This window comes from Ochlerotatus camptorhynchus, unplaced genomic scaffold (assembly GCF_037179485.1).
Source record: "Ochlerotatus camptorhynchus isolate MF236.1 unplaced genomic scaffold, CSIRO-AGI_Acam_v1.1 ptg000262l, whole genome shotgun sequence".
NCBI classification, from domain to species: domain Eukaryota; kingdom Metazoa; phylum Arthropoda; class Insecta; order Diptera; family Culicidae; genus Ochlerotatus; species Ochlerotatus camptorhynchus.
Window position 1 is genome coordinate 2,021,677 of NW_027040752.1, and position 18,293 is coordinate 2,039,969.

Sequence of the window (18,293 nt, forward strand, 5' to 3'; positions counted from 1 at the left end):
TAAGCCCCTTAATTCAGTCGTCGTCATAGCAATGAAAACTAGCAGCGCACCGCTTTTGGTTCTTGGGTTACACTTGCTGGTTGCAATTCTGCAGTTCGACATTTTTGAAGGACCTTCAAAAAACACTATCCAACAAGCGCGAATTTCATGTGTTCCTGAAATCTTATGCTGGTAGATGCTGACGCTCTGTTTACATTATGCTGGCTACTTTTTAGTACAGTGCTAGTACACTAGCGCTAGCATAACAAAGCACAGGCTTCGCTTCTAATGGCTATCACTTCACCATACTGACGTATATAATATATAATATATAAAATATAATAATGATAGCCACATTATCCATGTCGTCTGGAAGATCATGTAAGCGCACGACGACAGCACTGCTCTCGACGTAAATTGGAATCAAGATTTTCTTCTCCTCGCATTCCATTAAATGCTTCAGGTGATGAGCTAAAGCGATTCTACCTGCCACTATGTCACATTGCATACCCAAATACACAACGTTCTTGACATTATGGGGCTGGATACTTTTCACCAGTGACATGTCAAGCTGCAGTTCATTGTCCAAGAAATTTGTAATATCCGAGATACACGATCGCTTCGGAAGAATTGATGTGTATAACACAACACAACTTGGCAAAAAAAAACACACGTGCGCCGCACAAAAGATGCTCGAAAATATTGTCTGGTGATATAACGTCCGATCAGTTTGAGAGATGGATAGCAACTAGTTGAATATCTCGAAACTATCTAAAAGTTTCAAAATGTCTTCGAAGATCCCAGGAATTTCTTGAAGATATTCCATTGTTTTGTTTATGTACGAATACGTCTGTGATTTCTATATGGGAGTACACTTTGTGAAAACCAAAAATGGAAAATTATGAAAGATTTTGAACGTTAATAACTCAGCTGCCCCTGGACCAATTTCAATAATTTTATCACCAATCGATCAGAAATATTTGTACGCATCTGTTAAACTTAAGACTTCAAAAATTTTCAAAATGTCACTATTGAAAATTGCACGAATGTGCAACTGTTGCTATGATAATTGCGAAACTGTTGCTGCGAAAAGCGATTTCCCTAACACAGAGTTCATTCCACCCGGTCTCACCAAACAGTGTATATTAAATCAACGCGTGGTGAGTGGTGGTGTTCTTCTGTACACAACGATAGGCTGCCTGCAAGCAGCGATCTGCAGCCCACACAAGCCGCACCGCTATTGATCGGAATCAGTAGCTATTCGTGAGTCGCTGTGAGCCATCTATGCGCGTCATACTAAAAGAGTATAAACAGGGAGAAGACCACGTAGTCCTACGTCACCATTTCGTCTATTGTAGTTTTTTTTTAATTAATGTCTTGAAGTTCTCTGGGAAAAAAAATCCCAATTTTTGAATTTGGGGATTTTTGGAATTCCCATGATAATCATATAACATTCGTAAAATACTCACACATTTTCATGATGTTAAAATAACTTCCCTCACGTTCTAGAAATTCTCTCGGAGCTTTTCTGAAGATTCCGGAATTTCCCTGAACTTCTGTAAGCTTTCTGAAATTTCCTTGACATTATTTGAATTGCTATTAGGTTCTCTGATCTGCCCAGATCAGAGGAGTTCCCCTGAAGCACCATTCTAAAATATATTGATTGAGCTCTGAAATAAATGGAATTCTCCTAAACACTTTTAAACATTTTGTTAGTTTTCTGAACCTCTAAGAAGGTTCCGAAATATTTTTGAAGTTATCATTTTTTCTCTAAATTTTTCATATTAAGGGGGTAGTACACTTTGAACGTCAAAAAAAAGTAAGGCATTTTTGTTAATTTTTTTTTAAGTAATAAAACACTCGGGAGGGCAAACATGTTATAACCCATTTATTAGTCATCCTTCGAACTACAATTTGTATTTTTTTTAACTCGATTGTCGTCTCCCGTGGCCGGTGCACCAGGTCGCGCGGAAGTCGTAAAACGGCGTGGGAAAATACTCCTTTCCATGGTATCCTGGAACATAAATCGAACAAAAATCCTGATTAGTAATGAAATTTGGGTTGGAAATACGTATTCCGATTTTTTTACAAATTAATTTTTTTCAAAAGCTGTGGCCTTAGGAAAAAAAAGTCCATTTTTTCACCCTAAAAATGCTTACAAAATCGTGGATTAAAAATCCATTTTTGACAAAATCGAAAATGTGGATACGTATTTCTAAGCAGAATTTAATTCTGAACAAGAAAACCTAGGCGATATCCAAATTTGATGATAACTGGTTAGAGTTATTTCCCACGCGAGTTTGAAAAACCCCGTTTCGAGATAAACGCGTTTAAAGATTTCAATGCTCTCTCAGCGCGCCGGTACATGTTTTAAGAAATCGCTTCGTAAAGCGGTAAGGAATATTCTTGCGGACTTGGAGTCTTTTCTAAATTAAAGTATACATCCCAAGGAACACGTTCAGCCAAAAAAAAATGTGTTTTTTTTTTTTGAAAAATCAAAGTGTACTCCCCCCTTAAGTCCTCAGAAGGCCTCTCTACTTATTCTCCACTTATTTTAAGAGTTCTCGTTTTTTTTCTTGAAGAACATGGAGCTGTCCTGAATTTATCTAATCTATAATCTAATCGATTTTAAACTTTTCCAAAAGTCTGGACTTTCCTCCAGTTACGGAGAGTGTCATTTAACTGATCTCTGACAATCACCAAAAATCTTTAGATCTAGCTTTTCTGAGATACGTGGAACATCTTAAATGCTTCTACAGTGTTTCTCAAATTCCACATCTCTTAATTTCTCCAAGACTTCCATGAAGCACCCGAAATGTTTTAAGATGTTTTAAGAACCTTCCTAGCATTTACGTTCATTCCTCAGACTTTCTATAAAGCTCCTACAATTGATGGATAGTTAAAGGGACTTCACTGAATATATCTTATATTTCAAAAAGTGTAAAGCAAACTTGAAATAAATCATTTAATTTGTATCCACAATTTACACTTTAATGCTTAATGCTTATCGCATATTAGCTTATTGCGTGCTCTCATTTTGGTGTTCTAGATGCATTTCCACAGTTATTGATTGACATCTTTCGATGCCTGTACCATTTTTGCATTACTATAATTATGAGGCAAGTACAATCATACTCTATACCCAGGGAAGTCGAGAAATTTTCCAACGCGCAAAAATTCCTAGACCGGATCGGGAATCTAACCCAGCCACCTCCAGCATGGTCTTTCTTTGTAGCTGAGCCATTACCGACTGAGCTAAGGGAGGTCCACCTGTATGGAATTATAGACAGTATTAATTCATATCATGTATTTCAGAAAAAAAAAATATTTAATAAATTTATCCCTAAACTTTGATTGGATTCTTAATTAATTGTGCAGAATAGAAATACCACGCATCATTGCAATACATAATTTAAAGGTTTTTTATTGGTTTTAGTGCTTAGTAGTCATTGACTAATAGTGACCACGCACAACCACAGAGCCGAGCAGCTGAGCCTGTTTTTGCTTTGATCAAAAATATAATTCTTATTTTTTATTTGGTCTCATGGCTTTTGACCTAATGACCAATTTGATTTAATGGCATAATGGTATTCTATGTTATGACTCATAACATAGAATACCATTATGCCATTAAATCAAATTGATCATTAGGTGAAAAGCAGGGTTCTGCATTTTCGAAACAATGAAAAGAAAATGAACTCTCCGCAGAATCACTTCATTTCAAGCAATATCATTTTCGTGTAAGTCATCGTGTTTCTTGTTATCGAGTCATGATGAACATTCCTCTTTTCAAACATGACTGGACTATCACTTGTTTCGATCGTCGAGTGCTTCAGTTTATTTCATTTGAAGCAAAGACTTGTTTCAATTGACGCAATTAATGCCTCGAAAGCCGCTTCCTTCGTTTTTTTTCCACTTTCACTTCAATTCGGGACTCATTCGACTTGTCATGACCTGACGACGCAGGCATCAAAATATTGTATCCGGACAGTATCCGCACAATATAGGTTGCCGATAGGGAAGGCATCCAGATTATATGTAATAATAATATATTATTTTATATTAAACAAAAATTAAATTAACGAGGCCATTCTGGACTCCAAGGTGGCGGCCATCGGGGTCAGGGAAAGTCTCAAATACCCCACAATATGGGTATTTTCAGAACGAGGACAACACAAAGGTTCGAAGAATCGATATTCGACGTTATTTTGGAATCCAAATGGCGGCCATCAAGTTTCCTAAAACGTGTCAAATACCCAAAGATATGGGTATTTTTGGAACGGAGACAACACGTGGCTGCCGAAAATCGATATCCGATGCTATGTTGGACTCCAATATGGCAGCCATAGGGTTTCAGAAGAGGTGTCAAATACCCTACAATATGGTTATTTTCAGAAAAGAGACAACGCGTAGATGCCGAAAATCGATATCAGATACCACTTTGGAATCCAATATGGCGGCCATAAGGGTTCAGAAAGTGTCAAATACCCTAAAATATGGGTATTTTCGGAATGGGGACAACGTATAGATGCCGAAAATCGATATTCTATGCCCTTTTGGAATCCAATATGGTGGCCATCGGGTTTCACAAAAAGTGTCAAATGCCCTAAGATCTGGGTATTTTCGGAGCGGGGACCACGCGTAGATGTTGAAAATCGATATTCGATGCCATTTGTTAGGCTATTTGACACTTCTTCTTAAATTAGAAGCTACCATCTTGAATTTCAAGATGGCGTCGCACATTGATCAGTATTTGACAGTATTTCACAGTTTTTCTGAACCAAAGCTGCCATCTTGGGTTTAAAGACGGCGTGACATCAATTTTCGGCATCTACGTCTCATCCCCAACCTAAAAATACCCATATTTTAGGGTATTTGACACTTTTCCGCAAATCGGAAGCCCCCGTTTGGATTACAAAATGGCGTCGGATATCGATTTCCGGCTTCTAGACGTTACCTGAATTTTAAAAAAACCGTTTGTACGGGTATTTGATAGAATTAACAACTTTTTCTCAAACCGGAAGCCGCCATCATGGGTTTCAAAATGGCGTCGGATATTGATTTCCAATCTCCAGAAGTCACCCCGATTCCAAAAATACCCATATTGATGGGACGGCATCAGCATTTTCCATTTTTTTTCTGAAATAGGAAGCCGTCATCAAAATGGCGTCGGATATCGATTTTCGGCCTCTAGACGTCATCGCGATTCCAAAAATACCTATATTGATGGGTATTTGACAGCATTTCCCACTTCTTCTTAAACTGGAAGCCGCCATATTGGATTTCAAAATGGCGTCGCATATCATTTTTCGATCTGTAGACGTCACCCCGATTCAAAAAGTACCCATATTTATGGGTAAACAAACCACCCAACAATTATAAATTTTACAACCCCGTGCACAGATCTAAGCGCTCACGCCTCAATGAACCGAGTGAACAATCAATAAAAGTCATGAAAACTGCACGAATTTGGATCGAACAGCTTCGCTTCAATGCAAAAGTAAGTTCATTTGACAATGAAAGAAGAAATTAACACGAGTCAAGCCAAAACAAACAGCATGAAAACCGATCGAAAGTGGTTCTGTTGATGTTGACGGGGATCTGCTCGAAGAGAAGACAGAATGACTTTCAATTGAGAGTGATGGTCACTTGACGATTTTCGATTGAACGTGACTTTGTGGGGCCCTGGTTATGACCCTAAACCGCAGTGAAATATTCCCAATATTTCAGCTGTCTTTAAAATGAAGACATCTCTTCAAAACATTTCGTTTTTCGTTTATGTATCATGCTCATAGAGAATCACTCGATGAATTTTTGAGGAGTCCCTATCTCCTTTCGTCGATTAAAAAATCTATTAACTATATTCGCTTCCTACCGCGACCGGAGTGGTATGTTCGTAATATCAATACATACAATCTTAAATTTACTCCTTGACCTTATAGTCAGGTTGCAAGAATATGCAAAGAACATCAGATAGGACCAGTGTTGCAAAATCTCGACAATACACGGTGATATTGACAATTCTGCTTTGGTCACTCATTTGAGGCAAACCATGTCAATTGTCGATGACAATGCTGTCAGTGACGAACGTGTGTAGATTTTTATATTTATTAAATTTGTAACGAAATTCAATGACTTGAGCAACACACTTACATGGAGCCGTCAAAGTGAACAAGCATCTACGCCCTGAACTACTTGGATAACAATAATTTGACACAGAATGTACGAAATTACACTTTTTGTTACGAGGTGAATCTTTGTCATTGACGAAAAAAATGAATGATATTTTGACGAAGGTTTGTTTGAGGATCAAGTCTGTCAGTGACTATGTGACGAACATTTTTTTCAATATCACGTGAAAGTCTGTCAATGTCAGTGACAAATCTCAGCACTGGATAGGACCTATTCAAGGCTCAACCCAGTTATTAAATATTTGATCATCTGGGCACTGATTTTAAGTTAGCATACAAATGTCAGACCAACAAGAACTTCCTCTGCAGAATGGCTAGATATCATTTAAATTTGATAAGTTAAACATGGTGAGACAAAAGCTCACATTCAGCATTTCATCAGCAAAAAAAAATCTATAAATCTCACCGGAACCCGGTGACAGGTTGAAAATCACCCAATCGAAAGGAAAGCCAAGTCCAAATGAAACACCCACAGCAATCAGCTCTCTTCTTTCATGCCTGAGAACATCCCACTAGCACTGAATAGTGCCCTATCATCGAAAAAAAAAAACACTCCGGGCGGACTCCACTTTCGAGCACAGGCTCCGTTGCCGGAAGTGAGAGAAGAGCAAAGCGAAAAATTATATCACCATATCAAATTAACACTTCATCTCGAGTGTGTGCTTCGACAATTGGAATACCCATTCGGCTCGATTGTGCCTATTGGTTGGCTGTCCCCATATTCGGCTACAGCAGGAGTAGCAACAGCAGCCACCTACGTGTGTGTTTGTGCCTGTATTCCCAATTGGTCCTGGGGGCGGTTGGCAAAACTATCCAAGCGTATATTGGAATTTCACTGCTCTGGTAGAGTCAAGTTTCTTTCTGCTTCTTTACTTTCTTTTCCCCCAGGGAAGAGGTAGAAGCACCTGAGTCGAATTGGGAAATGTTATCTCATGTGATGATTTGGCCAGTTAAGGAAATTTGCTTTCGGGTCTTTTCGTTCAGTTTGAGAAAAACTGTAGAACTTTCAGCTGGTATGCTCAGCATGAAGTTACAAGTTTCACTTGATTCGCTTTGGAAATTTTAAAGAACAGACATGCCAATTATACTGAATTAAATCAAAATACATAGCTGTCAGGGTAAATCTAAATGTATGCACCATTCATCAACCAGGCAACAGCTAGTTAAACATCAGCCAGGCATTCCGCTGAACGCTCGACGCGATTGCAATGCCGGCTAAATATCTTTCCGCACGTCAATTAATTCATTCATATTTAATTATCATTCATTTCATTTAGGGACCGAGAAGGTACAATCCTTCGAAACGGCACGATACCACTTGGTCGGTTGGTCGGAGCAAAGCGACGAAGAATTCCTTTTCCCACCACTATCGAGCCCGGTTCAGCCCGGGAAGAAACGATAGCATCTTTTAATTATTGAATAATTGATGAATGGTTTCGCTCGTTCTTTCCGTCCTGGTTACCCCGGACCGGAGAGGAACCAAAAGGGATGCGGACATTGATAAGTCTGCGGTGAGAGATTTCAGGGTGCTGCATACAATGTCCCTGCATAGGCAAATTGAACCGAACGGAAATGTGCAATAAATTTCAATAAATTATTGAAAGGCATCCGAGAACAATCAATCAGCTATCGGCGATGGCGACAATCTTACTTGCTTTCCTGCTCCTCCAGAGGAAAGGATTGAATGCACGCCGTACACGGGTCCAGCAAAAGGGTCATTATTAATTAAGAATTAATTATTGAATTAGTGATACGGTCATAATTATTAATTGCTTTTGTGGTGTCTTTGTTGCCGCCGTCGCATTCGGGCGAACGAACAAATGAATGTGAATACATATTAATGCTCTTTGATCCTGATGACGGCAACGGTGACAACGACGACGCGATAATGATTTGACTTTGTCTCCTCGACGACGACGACGACGCCGAGTCTTGGGGGAATTGTTCGGTGGCGTCAAATGCAAATGTGGCGAGAGACAGAGGTCAAGCAAAAATAATGACCCAATTCATAAAGATAATTGAATTTCCAATCTCCAGTCCATTCATTCATTCGCGGGCGGGTCCGGCTCGGTGCTGGTTGGGGTCTGGTTGGCGTTCCCCTGGAAACCGAGGTGGGAAATGCCTGCTGAATCAGATTGACGTCATTATTTGATGTATTGTTTTCGAATTATCTACTGCATGGGCTAACGCTTGCTGCCAATGCAGTGATTAATTATGTTGCTTTAAGACGAACCAGCCCTAAACTGAACCGCGTTATAAAGTACATCATCTTGAGAGTGGCGGATTAATTTCAAGGTTTTGATTCGCATGTTTTCGTGTTAACAATTTTCTCATCTTCTAGTTAACGATTTTGCTTGCCACACTTTGTCCATATAGGGGAAATGTAGGTAATGTCGGCCTAAATGTCCCTAATTTGGGCCCATACATAAATTCAGCAAACGACTAAATTTTCAATAGCGACCAAAAATATCCATTAGTACCGTCCCAATGACGTGTTCATCTTGATAAAATTGATAAATAGCAGATTTTTAACGATGGGCCCAATATTAGATCCATAGGCCAACATTAGAACCATTTCCCCTACTTCTCATACTCTCAGCACTAGCTGGCTTTGCTAGATCGCTGCTCCTCTCTCCATTGACGCTGCAGCTCCGACATAATCTGCGTGACTGCTCTGTCGTTAACGACGGGCATCTCCCTTGGCACTGCCTCGAACCTTGGATAGTCGAAGACCACATGCTTCGGTGTTTCGTCCACGGTGCCACACTCCGGACCAGTTTTGTATGCAGCCACCGTAGTTGACGCATTTTCTGTGATAATCGACTGCCTTTCCTTCCGACACTTGCAAAACAAGCTATCAAATTACAGTACCAAACTAAAATGTCGAATGACAGGCTCTCATAATATGAGCTGCTGATGTTGTGCTTGTGGAAATTCTGAATATAGCAAGCAACGATGTCCTAGTAAAAACAAATTTGATCAGAAATGGTTTAATTTACACCAAATTGAGGCATTAGAACGAAATCACACATGTCATACGATAGTTGTTTGATAATATTCTTTTTGCTCGAATGTTGTTCTATCGTTTGTGTAATGTGAGAGAGACGACGGTAGAGCATGAATCTACGAATACAAACAGACTGTGGTGCAGGACATCGAAGCGAGTGTAGTTAAAAACACCAACTGTTTCAACCCATGCTCCGGACAGACGCTGCGTGTTCGGTATTTCCTGAAACAGCCGTGGCCAGACAGCAACTGCGTCAGATGGAAGTTGACTTCTAGGTGTTTTCTGTTCACCCAGGACGAATGAATCGGTATTAGAATATGGGTCCATCTACCGTTCACCGCCATTTAGCCAACGACTCAGCTATCACCTCTTTCCGTACTCTTCTGGCTTCTTTCCGCCTGTAGCACTCGCGCTGTCCTCCGGCAGGATGATGCCGATAACGTATCCTGCTTTCGAGGAGATGGTTCTGTACGGACTCACGACACGCATGGCCTTGAGCCAGAACGTAATGCTCAGTTTCCGTTGGTTCTGTATCTCAGTATCGACGACGATATACTAGCCAGAAGATGCCTCTTACTAATGCTGGAACCAGAGCATGATTCTAGCGATAGCGGTGATGGCCATCCAAACCTTCTCACACCTATTCGACGTGGTTGTTGAAGGTGTTATCCCATGTGTCCCATGTATCGTAGACCAGAACCCGGTTCTGGAAGTAACTCCTCAGGATCCTGCGTAGGTGAACAGGGACCCTCATTTTATGCAACACTTCGACGATGGCCTCCCAGAATTCTTGACGTCAATCGTTATTACGGGGCAATATCGAACTTCTCCCCGCTTCAGTTTGGACACCTTCTGAGCTCTCTCGACTACTGTTCGAATTGCATCCACCGTTGATCTCCCTTTCCGGAATCCGAACTGCCTCTCCAAAAATCCATGCTCACTCTCCGTGCATTTCGGCAGCCTGTTTAGGATGATCCTCTCGAGTGTATCCAGCATGTATAAGATGCTGGATCCCCCGGTGGTTTTCCTGGTTTCGGCAGCGACACTAGCTTCTGTATCTGTCACCTGTCAGGGAAGTGACCCTCGTCCAAGCATTTCTGAAGCATGTTCGGGGATGTCTGGATCGCCGCTTTCAACGCCTCGTTGGGGATTCCATCCAGACCGGAACCTTTCTTCACCTTCAATCCTTTCGTCACTGCTACGAGTTCCTCATTGGTGACCAAGCATGGGAAAAATCGTTCCATTTTGCATTTACTACTCACTCACTCGTTCGTATTCGCAATGCTTCTATTTTCTTCGATGAACGCATAATTGAGCAAAACAGGCAGCTGAGCTTAACATGAACGATTCTGAATGTAGTAGTGTGGATGATTCCTCTCTTATTATTTTTTCCATGCTGAACCTTTTACGATTGCATTCCGCTGAGGCCAACTCAACTGATTTAAATCAGTGAGCCAAAAACTATCTGACTCGGCTATTTAAATCGTTAGCATTCGGATTTTACGCATTCAATCTGGTTCTCCCTCGCTAGAGAAAATGTTTCGGCTGCCTTTCAGTTTATCCTTCTTTCCTTCTACTGCTGTCAGTTCTGAGTCGAGCTGCAGAGTCACTTGGTTGGAAGAATTTACACTCGTTCGGCAATCTGTTTGTACACGGTTAGAAAAAAGTACCCAACGGTCAGTTCACTTTTACCTACTTTTGACTAGTTTGTCTCTTTTTCTCCTTCTAATGTTGTCAAAAACGGAGTAGCAAAACCACCCAACAGGGGTAGTAAAGTGTGGGAACCCAACGTTGAGTATAATCATATTTACCTACTGTTGGGTACAGCTACCTTACTTTTGGTTAAAAAGCCAGTGGAAAATTCCGTACGAACTGCACATAAGTAAATGAAAATTATTTTGACCCGCTTTACCTACTTTTGGGTTCCTGCACTATAGTGCCGAGATGAGTGAAAAGAACTTAATTTTGGGTACTTTTTTCTAACCGTGTAGGTGAGGATCAACCTGGTCTATACAAGGTGTAGTGATCTAGCCCGGACGTATGTGTTGGTAGAGGGAAAAATGTAAACTTTGCGGAAGACGATGGTGACGACGTCATAACACTCGAAAGGAAATTTGCGAAATAAAGAGTAAAAGCTATTTTTGCATAATGATTTTGCTTGATTGTATTCTTTTGTAAAGTCGCCGCGAAATATCAGCTGGTAATTTTTATTTTATGATAACTCCTTACTTGAAAACAGGCAAAAACTCACAAACAGGCTGCTTTTTCATGGTATACAGTGTGATTATTCAATTATCAATAAATTATTTCAACATTTAGTGGCAGACCATGCATAAATTTTGGTAACATACATAAATTGTATAATCCATATTAATTTTCCTGTGCAAGCGCCGATCGAAACAAACGCTATGACGTCACTACAAGGGTGATTGAGTGAACGAAAGAAACGAATCCACAGTGTTCGGAAATACCAATTTGGTGAACTTAATTGTTTTGTGATCAAACCGTTAACTTAATCCAAAAACTGTCTTCAGAAGAATTGTTTACAAAAACATTGCGCTTATTATGACAATTTTCAATATTTGTCATGGCATACTATGAAAAAATTAAGAAAAATAACTTTTTTTGCAAAAGAGATAGAAGGGTAATTTCTTGAGCAAAGTTGTAGTACTTACAAAAATATGAAACTTTGTTCAAGACATCAAATTTGTATGACGAATACTTGTGAAGATATGAAGCGTTTTTGATGGAAACCCCCTTAAATTCAGTTTTTTATGTATAACTTTTTTTATAAATGTTTTTTTAAGTAAACAATGTTCTAAAAAACTGTAAACAACATACAAATACATATTTTTGCTGGAGACAGTTTGTCGCTAAAATCATCCCTTTCAAAGTTAGAGTACTTTTTTCATTTATTTTTCCTTAATTTCAGCTGCATATAGGGGAGAAGGTGGCAAACCGGGACACAGCACCAAGTGCTCTTTTTAAAGCTTAGACCCTGTACTACAAAGTAGTGAAGGTTTGGTTAGCGCCAATTTATAAGTGAGTGAATAGGGTCACGTTGAATGTTCACGTGTTTGGCCTTTTTCTATATAAAAATAACCCTGTCTCCTCATTTATGAACGGTAAATTACGGATTATAGAAACAGATATTATCATACTCATCCGTGAACAACAAGGAAATTTTCTGTATGTATGCATTAACAAAACATTTTCTAAGACAAGCACTTTGTGTGCTTAGTGTACTCCAGTTGTCAATATATATTTTCGTTAGAAAAGAGTGAAAATAAAGCGGTGGTGCAAAACCCTATACCATCCTCAACAAGATACTGCCGACCCGTGCGAATTCAGTTGGTTAGTGAGACAACTGAAGCTACCCTCATAGAAAAAGAGCATGTAGATAATAAGTTCCAAAATTTTCGGCCAACAGAATTCGAAATCAATGGTCGTCGGACTGAGTCGAATATAGGCTACATATGACCATGATTGATGGCAAAGTTGTTAATGCTGTTACGACCACCAAATCAGCACAGCGATGTAATATCTGCAAGACTACACCCACTCAAATGAATAATATTCAAAATGTTCTTTTGCGACCAATCGATGGAGAAGTATTTCAGTTTGGATTATCAGTTCTCCATGCAAAAATCAAATAATAAAAATGTAATATAACGTTGTTCAATCCATTCAAAATATAACAAATTGTTACAGATTTTTCAAATAATTTTTACACCTGGGCTACAAAATAGAAGTCAAAAAATGGAGATGTACTGGACCTGATGCCGAAAAAGTTAAAGTCCGCAAGCAGCTTATCCGACAACGCTTCAAACAAGAATTGGGACTTCTTGTTGATATGCCACGCGGCAACGTGGGAATACTGCACGACGTTTTTTTGTGAATGCAGCAGTTCCTGCAGAGATTTTGGGTGTCCTGAAAATTTCCTTGTTGTTCACGGATGAGTATAATAATCCGTAATTTACCGTTCATAAATGAGGAGACAGGGTTATGTTTATATAGCAAAAGGCCAAACACGTGAACATTCAACGTGACCCTATTCACTCACTTATGAATTGGCGCTAACCAAACCTTCACTACTTTGTAGTACAGGGTCTAAGCTTTAAAAAGAGCACTTGGTGCTGTGTCCCGGTTTGCCACCTTCTCCCCTATATGCAGCTGAAATTAAGGAAAAATAAATGTAAAAAGTACTCTAACTTTGAAAGGGATGATTTTAACGACAAACTGTCTTGAGCAAAAATATGTATTTGTATGTTGTTTACAGTTTTTTAGAACATTGTTTACTTAAAAAACATTTATAAAAAAAGTTATACATAAAAAACTGAATTTAAGGGGGTTTCCATCAAAAACGCTTCATATCTTCACAAGTATTCGTCATACAAATTTGATGTCTTGAACAAAGTTTCATATTTTTGTAAGTACTACAACTTTGCTTAAAAAATTACCCTTCTATCTCTTTTGCAAAAAAAGTTATTTTTCTTAACTTTTTCATAGTGTGCCATGACAAATATTGAAAATCGTCATAATATGCGCAATATTTTTGTTAACAATTCTTTTGAAGACAGTTTTTGGATTAAGTCAACGGTTTGATCACAAAACAATTAAGTTCACTAAATTGGCATTTCCGACCACTGTGGAATCGTGCGAAGCGGAATGAAAGCCGAGTGAAAAACGAAGTGCACCAATACATTCAGGCTTACAATTCCACACCTTGTATTGAGATTGCTAATGCATGATTGTGTCAGTGATTTGTATTCATCGGAAAAATTTTCCACTATGAAGTTTTTTTTCCCGATGAAAACATTTTGCGTATACGTATACGTGACGTAGTGTGCGTACGATAAACGTCAGCAATCTCTATAGACTGGGTGAGGATGGCTATTTTGATTCTGTGGTGCTCACGCGAGTGAATGAATTTTCCCATGCTTGTTGGTGACTTCGACGTTATCTCCCTCTCCGTACGGTGTAGGTGGCCAAAGTCCTTCCACGATGACATTCAGCTTCTCTGGGCACATTTCAGCTGGCATCGTTGGACCTCTGATCTTCACCACCATGACACGGTATGCGTCGCCCCAGGGGGTTGGTATCAGCGTCTCGACACAGCTCCTCAAAACAGTATGACTTGCTCTGCTTTATCTCTCGTTTAAGTGCGGCCCTGGCCACTCGAAACACTCCTCTGCGTTCATCTCTGCCTGTTTCTGTTCTTGCTCTCTGATCACGTCTTCTGGCTCTGAGCCAACTTGTGCGGAAAGTGCTAAGTGGCTTGTTCCACCAGTACGCTGGACTATTTGGCTCCAGTTTCCTCGGCATGGTCGTGTCAAGTCATGGCATTTTCAACTATTTCCATTAATAGAATTCCGTAAAATGATGTATGAATCTTTTGTAGATTTTGATATTAACTAAAACTTTTGTTTATAACTCATATCTGTATCGTGTACTGAATGGGAATTGTGGGTTCGAATCCCACCGGTGCCCTTAGATTTTTTCGCAAATTTTCTCACACGCACGTCTCTTGCCGATGATATGTGCTAACCTCTCAGTATCTTCTAACTGTCGCATATAACAAATAAAAATTGACTCTCAGTCGCTAACCTAAATCATATCTGTATCTCTTATGCATGACGAACAAGAGCGGGAAGAACTTGTGATTGTTTTTCAGTGACTGTAATATTCAATCACTGAAAAACAATGATGGGTTCTGTTTACCCTGTTTTTTTTCCTTCATTTGATTTCCGTCGATCTTGTTTTCCGTGCTGAGCACCAATGCTACCGACGCCAGAGAAACAGCTCCCACCCACACCTGGACCCTACATATCGACCCATCAACTCATAACCGGGGACCAACGGCTTTACTTGCGTGATCAGAGATGTTATGCCTTAAGAACATCCCGACGGCGCCGACTGGGATTGAACCCAGGCCTGCTGGGGTAAGAGGTAATCACGCTTACCACTACACCACCGGCGCCACTATTCACTCTGGTTCATCATGCATAAGAGATACTTTTTTGAACTATTAACAAAAGTTATAGCTAATATTACAACCTACAAAAGCTTCATACATCATTTCACGGAATTCTGATGATAAAAAAGTTAGAGGCAAATGAATCTGAATGAATGCACGAAATGAATGTAAATGATTTACCCTGCGGCCCATGCCTGGTCGTGTCACATGCTCTCCCTAACGTTTCTGTCAGCTCGTCCGAGTTCAGATTCACGGGGCCCCTAAACTCGTGCGTCTGATTAAAAACTGTAAACGGCAAGGTTTATGGAAATTAATTGGAATTTTCGTTAAACATATTTTCAAGACTGAACACACACGAATAATATTCCATAAGGGCGAAAATTTCCCAAATTATACGATAAGTAAATTTTATCCTACGTATATCTCGAAAATAGCAACAATGGGTAAATTGAGAATTATAGTCTTTTTTGTTGCAAATTTAATGAATTTTAATATTTACACTTGCATTATTTTTTCAGTGCTTTTTTTCTTGAAATGCACAATACTTACCCCCAAGACTTACCCCCAAGACTTACCCAAGACACCATGTTGATCAATTAAACCGTTCTCGAGATATGTATTTTTTAATTGATGAGCATCATTTTTACATAAGCCCTTTTCAGAAGTTAGTCTCTAAGGATCAAAGGTATGCATGTTGGGCAATAACAAACAGCTGTGCAAAATTACAAGTATTTCTAAAAACATCGATCCGAAACGATTCACGAGTCTACGTGGAACTGCTCATATAGGGGAAGTGCGTCAGTATTGGCTTTAGGTTCCTATTTTGGCCACACAGCAGAAAACCGATTAAATTACAATATTCGTGCATTTTGTGGTCGATATGTTTATGTACACCAATGAATATGATTTGTATCAACAAACTGAACGCAGCTGAATATCTCAAATTGTAAACAACGTGACTTTTTTTAACTTTCATGTACTAGGATGTTGCAATTTTATCTTAGTCTTAGAATTATGATCGATCAAATTTCGCAAATTTTCATTTGAATTTGAAGAATTTAAGCTAACAATCTGTATCAGAGATATTTATTTTATTTAGTTGCAAAACCTTGAAATCGCGTCAGTTAAGGATCTCAAAACAGTTTTTATTTTAACTTTCAGGATCATAAGAATTGTTCATTGACAAATATTTTGAACATTTTCCTAAGTCCTAAATGTATGAAATTTATTCTATGTGTACATTACTATATTTTAAAGCAAAACAAAGTCCTCGATTTTAATGTGGGTACCCAATTAACCAAATGTTCTGATAAAAGGCTATTTGTGGTTCAAGCAGCTTGGTTGAAGGTGGTCTATAGAATTCTAAGCAGCCTCGATTTTAAGTCGTTATAAAAACTTGAAAGTTCCGGTACCATAATTGAAGAGTATTCTAAGCAGCTTCTGGCGGAACTTAAATGGAACTTTCAGAAATTAAGTTTAAAAAAAGGTTTTTATATTGTTCGCACTTTTATGAATGTTATTTCTAAAGGCATGTATGAACGTGTATTGATTTATCAGCATTAGTGTTAGTATTGGAGCTGTTTGAAGAATTAAACCCAGTCCTTCTGCGTGGAAGCCGCAGCACGAACCGCTACGTCATCGAGATATATTAAAGTGAGCTGTTGTCTCGCCTACTGTTGGAGCTGACTGACATGAATACGAAACACAACACCTTGATGAATTTTAAATTGGTGTTGCCCGCATGGTATTCCAGCACATTTGTGGCACGTTCGTAGATCGCATGCCGAATACACGGGTTCAAGTCCAGGAAATCGCTCTTTATTTTTTATGTTTGGATAGAATATTGATGCACTGCATAAATCTAAGAATTATGATTTATTAGAGCCACTGATCATTTCATATTTACGCACATTAAATTTTGTTACTAATAAAGACTTGTGCGGATTGCTTCATGTGGGCTATGACGGACGTTTTTAGAAACTTTCAAGTTGCTAAGAAGTTCCGCAAGGAACTTTAAAGATACTTTAAAGTTGCTAAGAATTTCCACTGGGAACTTATTCGAAACATTGTTGTGGTCATGTTTTCAGCCTCAGAAATGTTAAGGGATGCTTTTTGGAACTTTTTTTTTTGAACTTCAAGTTGCTAGGAGTACGCATCGGAACTTTATGGAACTTGAAAGTGGGTTTTATCGTTGAATACGGAACATTTGGTTTGCTTGGGAAAAAAGTTATGTCGGAACTTTATTTGAACTTTATGGAACTTGAAAGTTCTCTCGGAACTTTATTTGATCTTTATGGAACTTAAAAGTTCTGTCAGAACTTTATTTGAATTTAATGGAACTTGGAAGTGAGTTTTATCGTTGAATGCGGAACTTTTGGTTACTTGGGTAGCTATGTCTGAGATTTAATCTAGTTACAAAATTCATGGAACTATCTAACTCTTAGAATTATCTAAGATGAGAATTTTCATAAGTTTGAGATCCGGACAATATGTCATTTTATTAAAATAAAAAGCTTGACAAACGATCATTGATTTCCTTGCTGAGCTGGGTCTCGACATGTGCGCAAGGAATATATTTTTAAACGGGATTAACGACAAGTGTTTCAAATGCTAGATGGAGGGGAGCCAAATGAATATCTGCCTTTTGCGTAAAGTCCCGAAACAATCAGAAAAGCATCTTCTAGGGATGAGAAAATTGCCACTCCTCGTAACATGGAGTAAATCGAGGTAAGAAACGCACCAGGAACATGATGATGAAAACCCTCGATTGAATTGAAATCAAACTGCGATGCAAATGTACCTAGTTCTAATGTCTGAAAATTAGTGTTCACTCGGCTGTCAACAGAAGCAGGCCACTCTCGATGTGCGTCACGCGAACGTCTGTTTACACGACAGCAACCATTGTGTGGTCCTCCTCATTGTTCGTCATCAGCCGTTCTTTCGGTCGATGCATCGTCGACTTTGGGAAAGCAACCGTTTCGTGATGAGTGTGTGAGTGATGACCACGTTTTGCGTCCATTGTTGCAATGCAAGCGCTCTGCCCCCCGTTGGTAATACTGCCAATCAATGAAACCACTAGAAGGGGATCCCATTCTGATGGAGGAGGCTTATTGGATTTTGAAAGATAAAGTGTTTGATT

General features: G+C 39.2%; 1 protein-coding gene across 1 annotated transcript in view; it reads left to right on the forward strand.

Annotated features, from left to right (window-relative positions):
- mmd (mind-meld) overlaps positions 1–18,293 on the forward strand; it is a 1,436,357-nt gene that overhangs the window by 1,285,190 nt on the left and 132,874 nt on the right. The window lies entirely within an intron of this gene.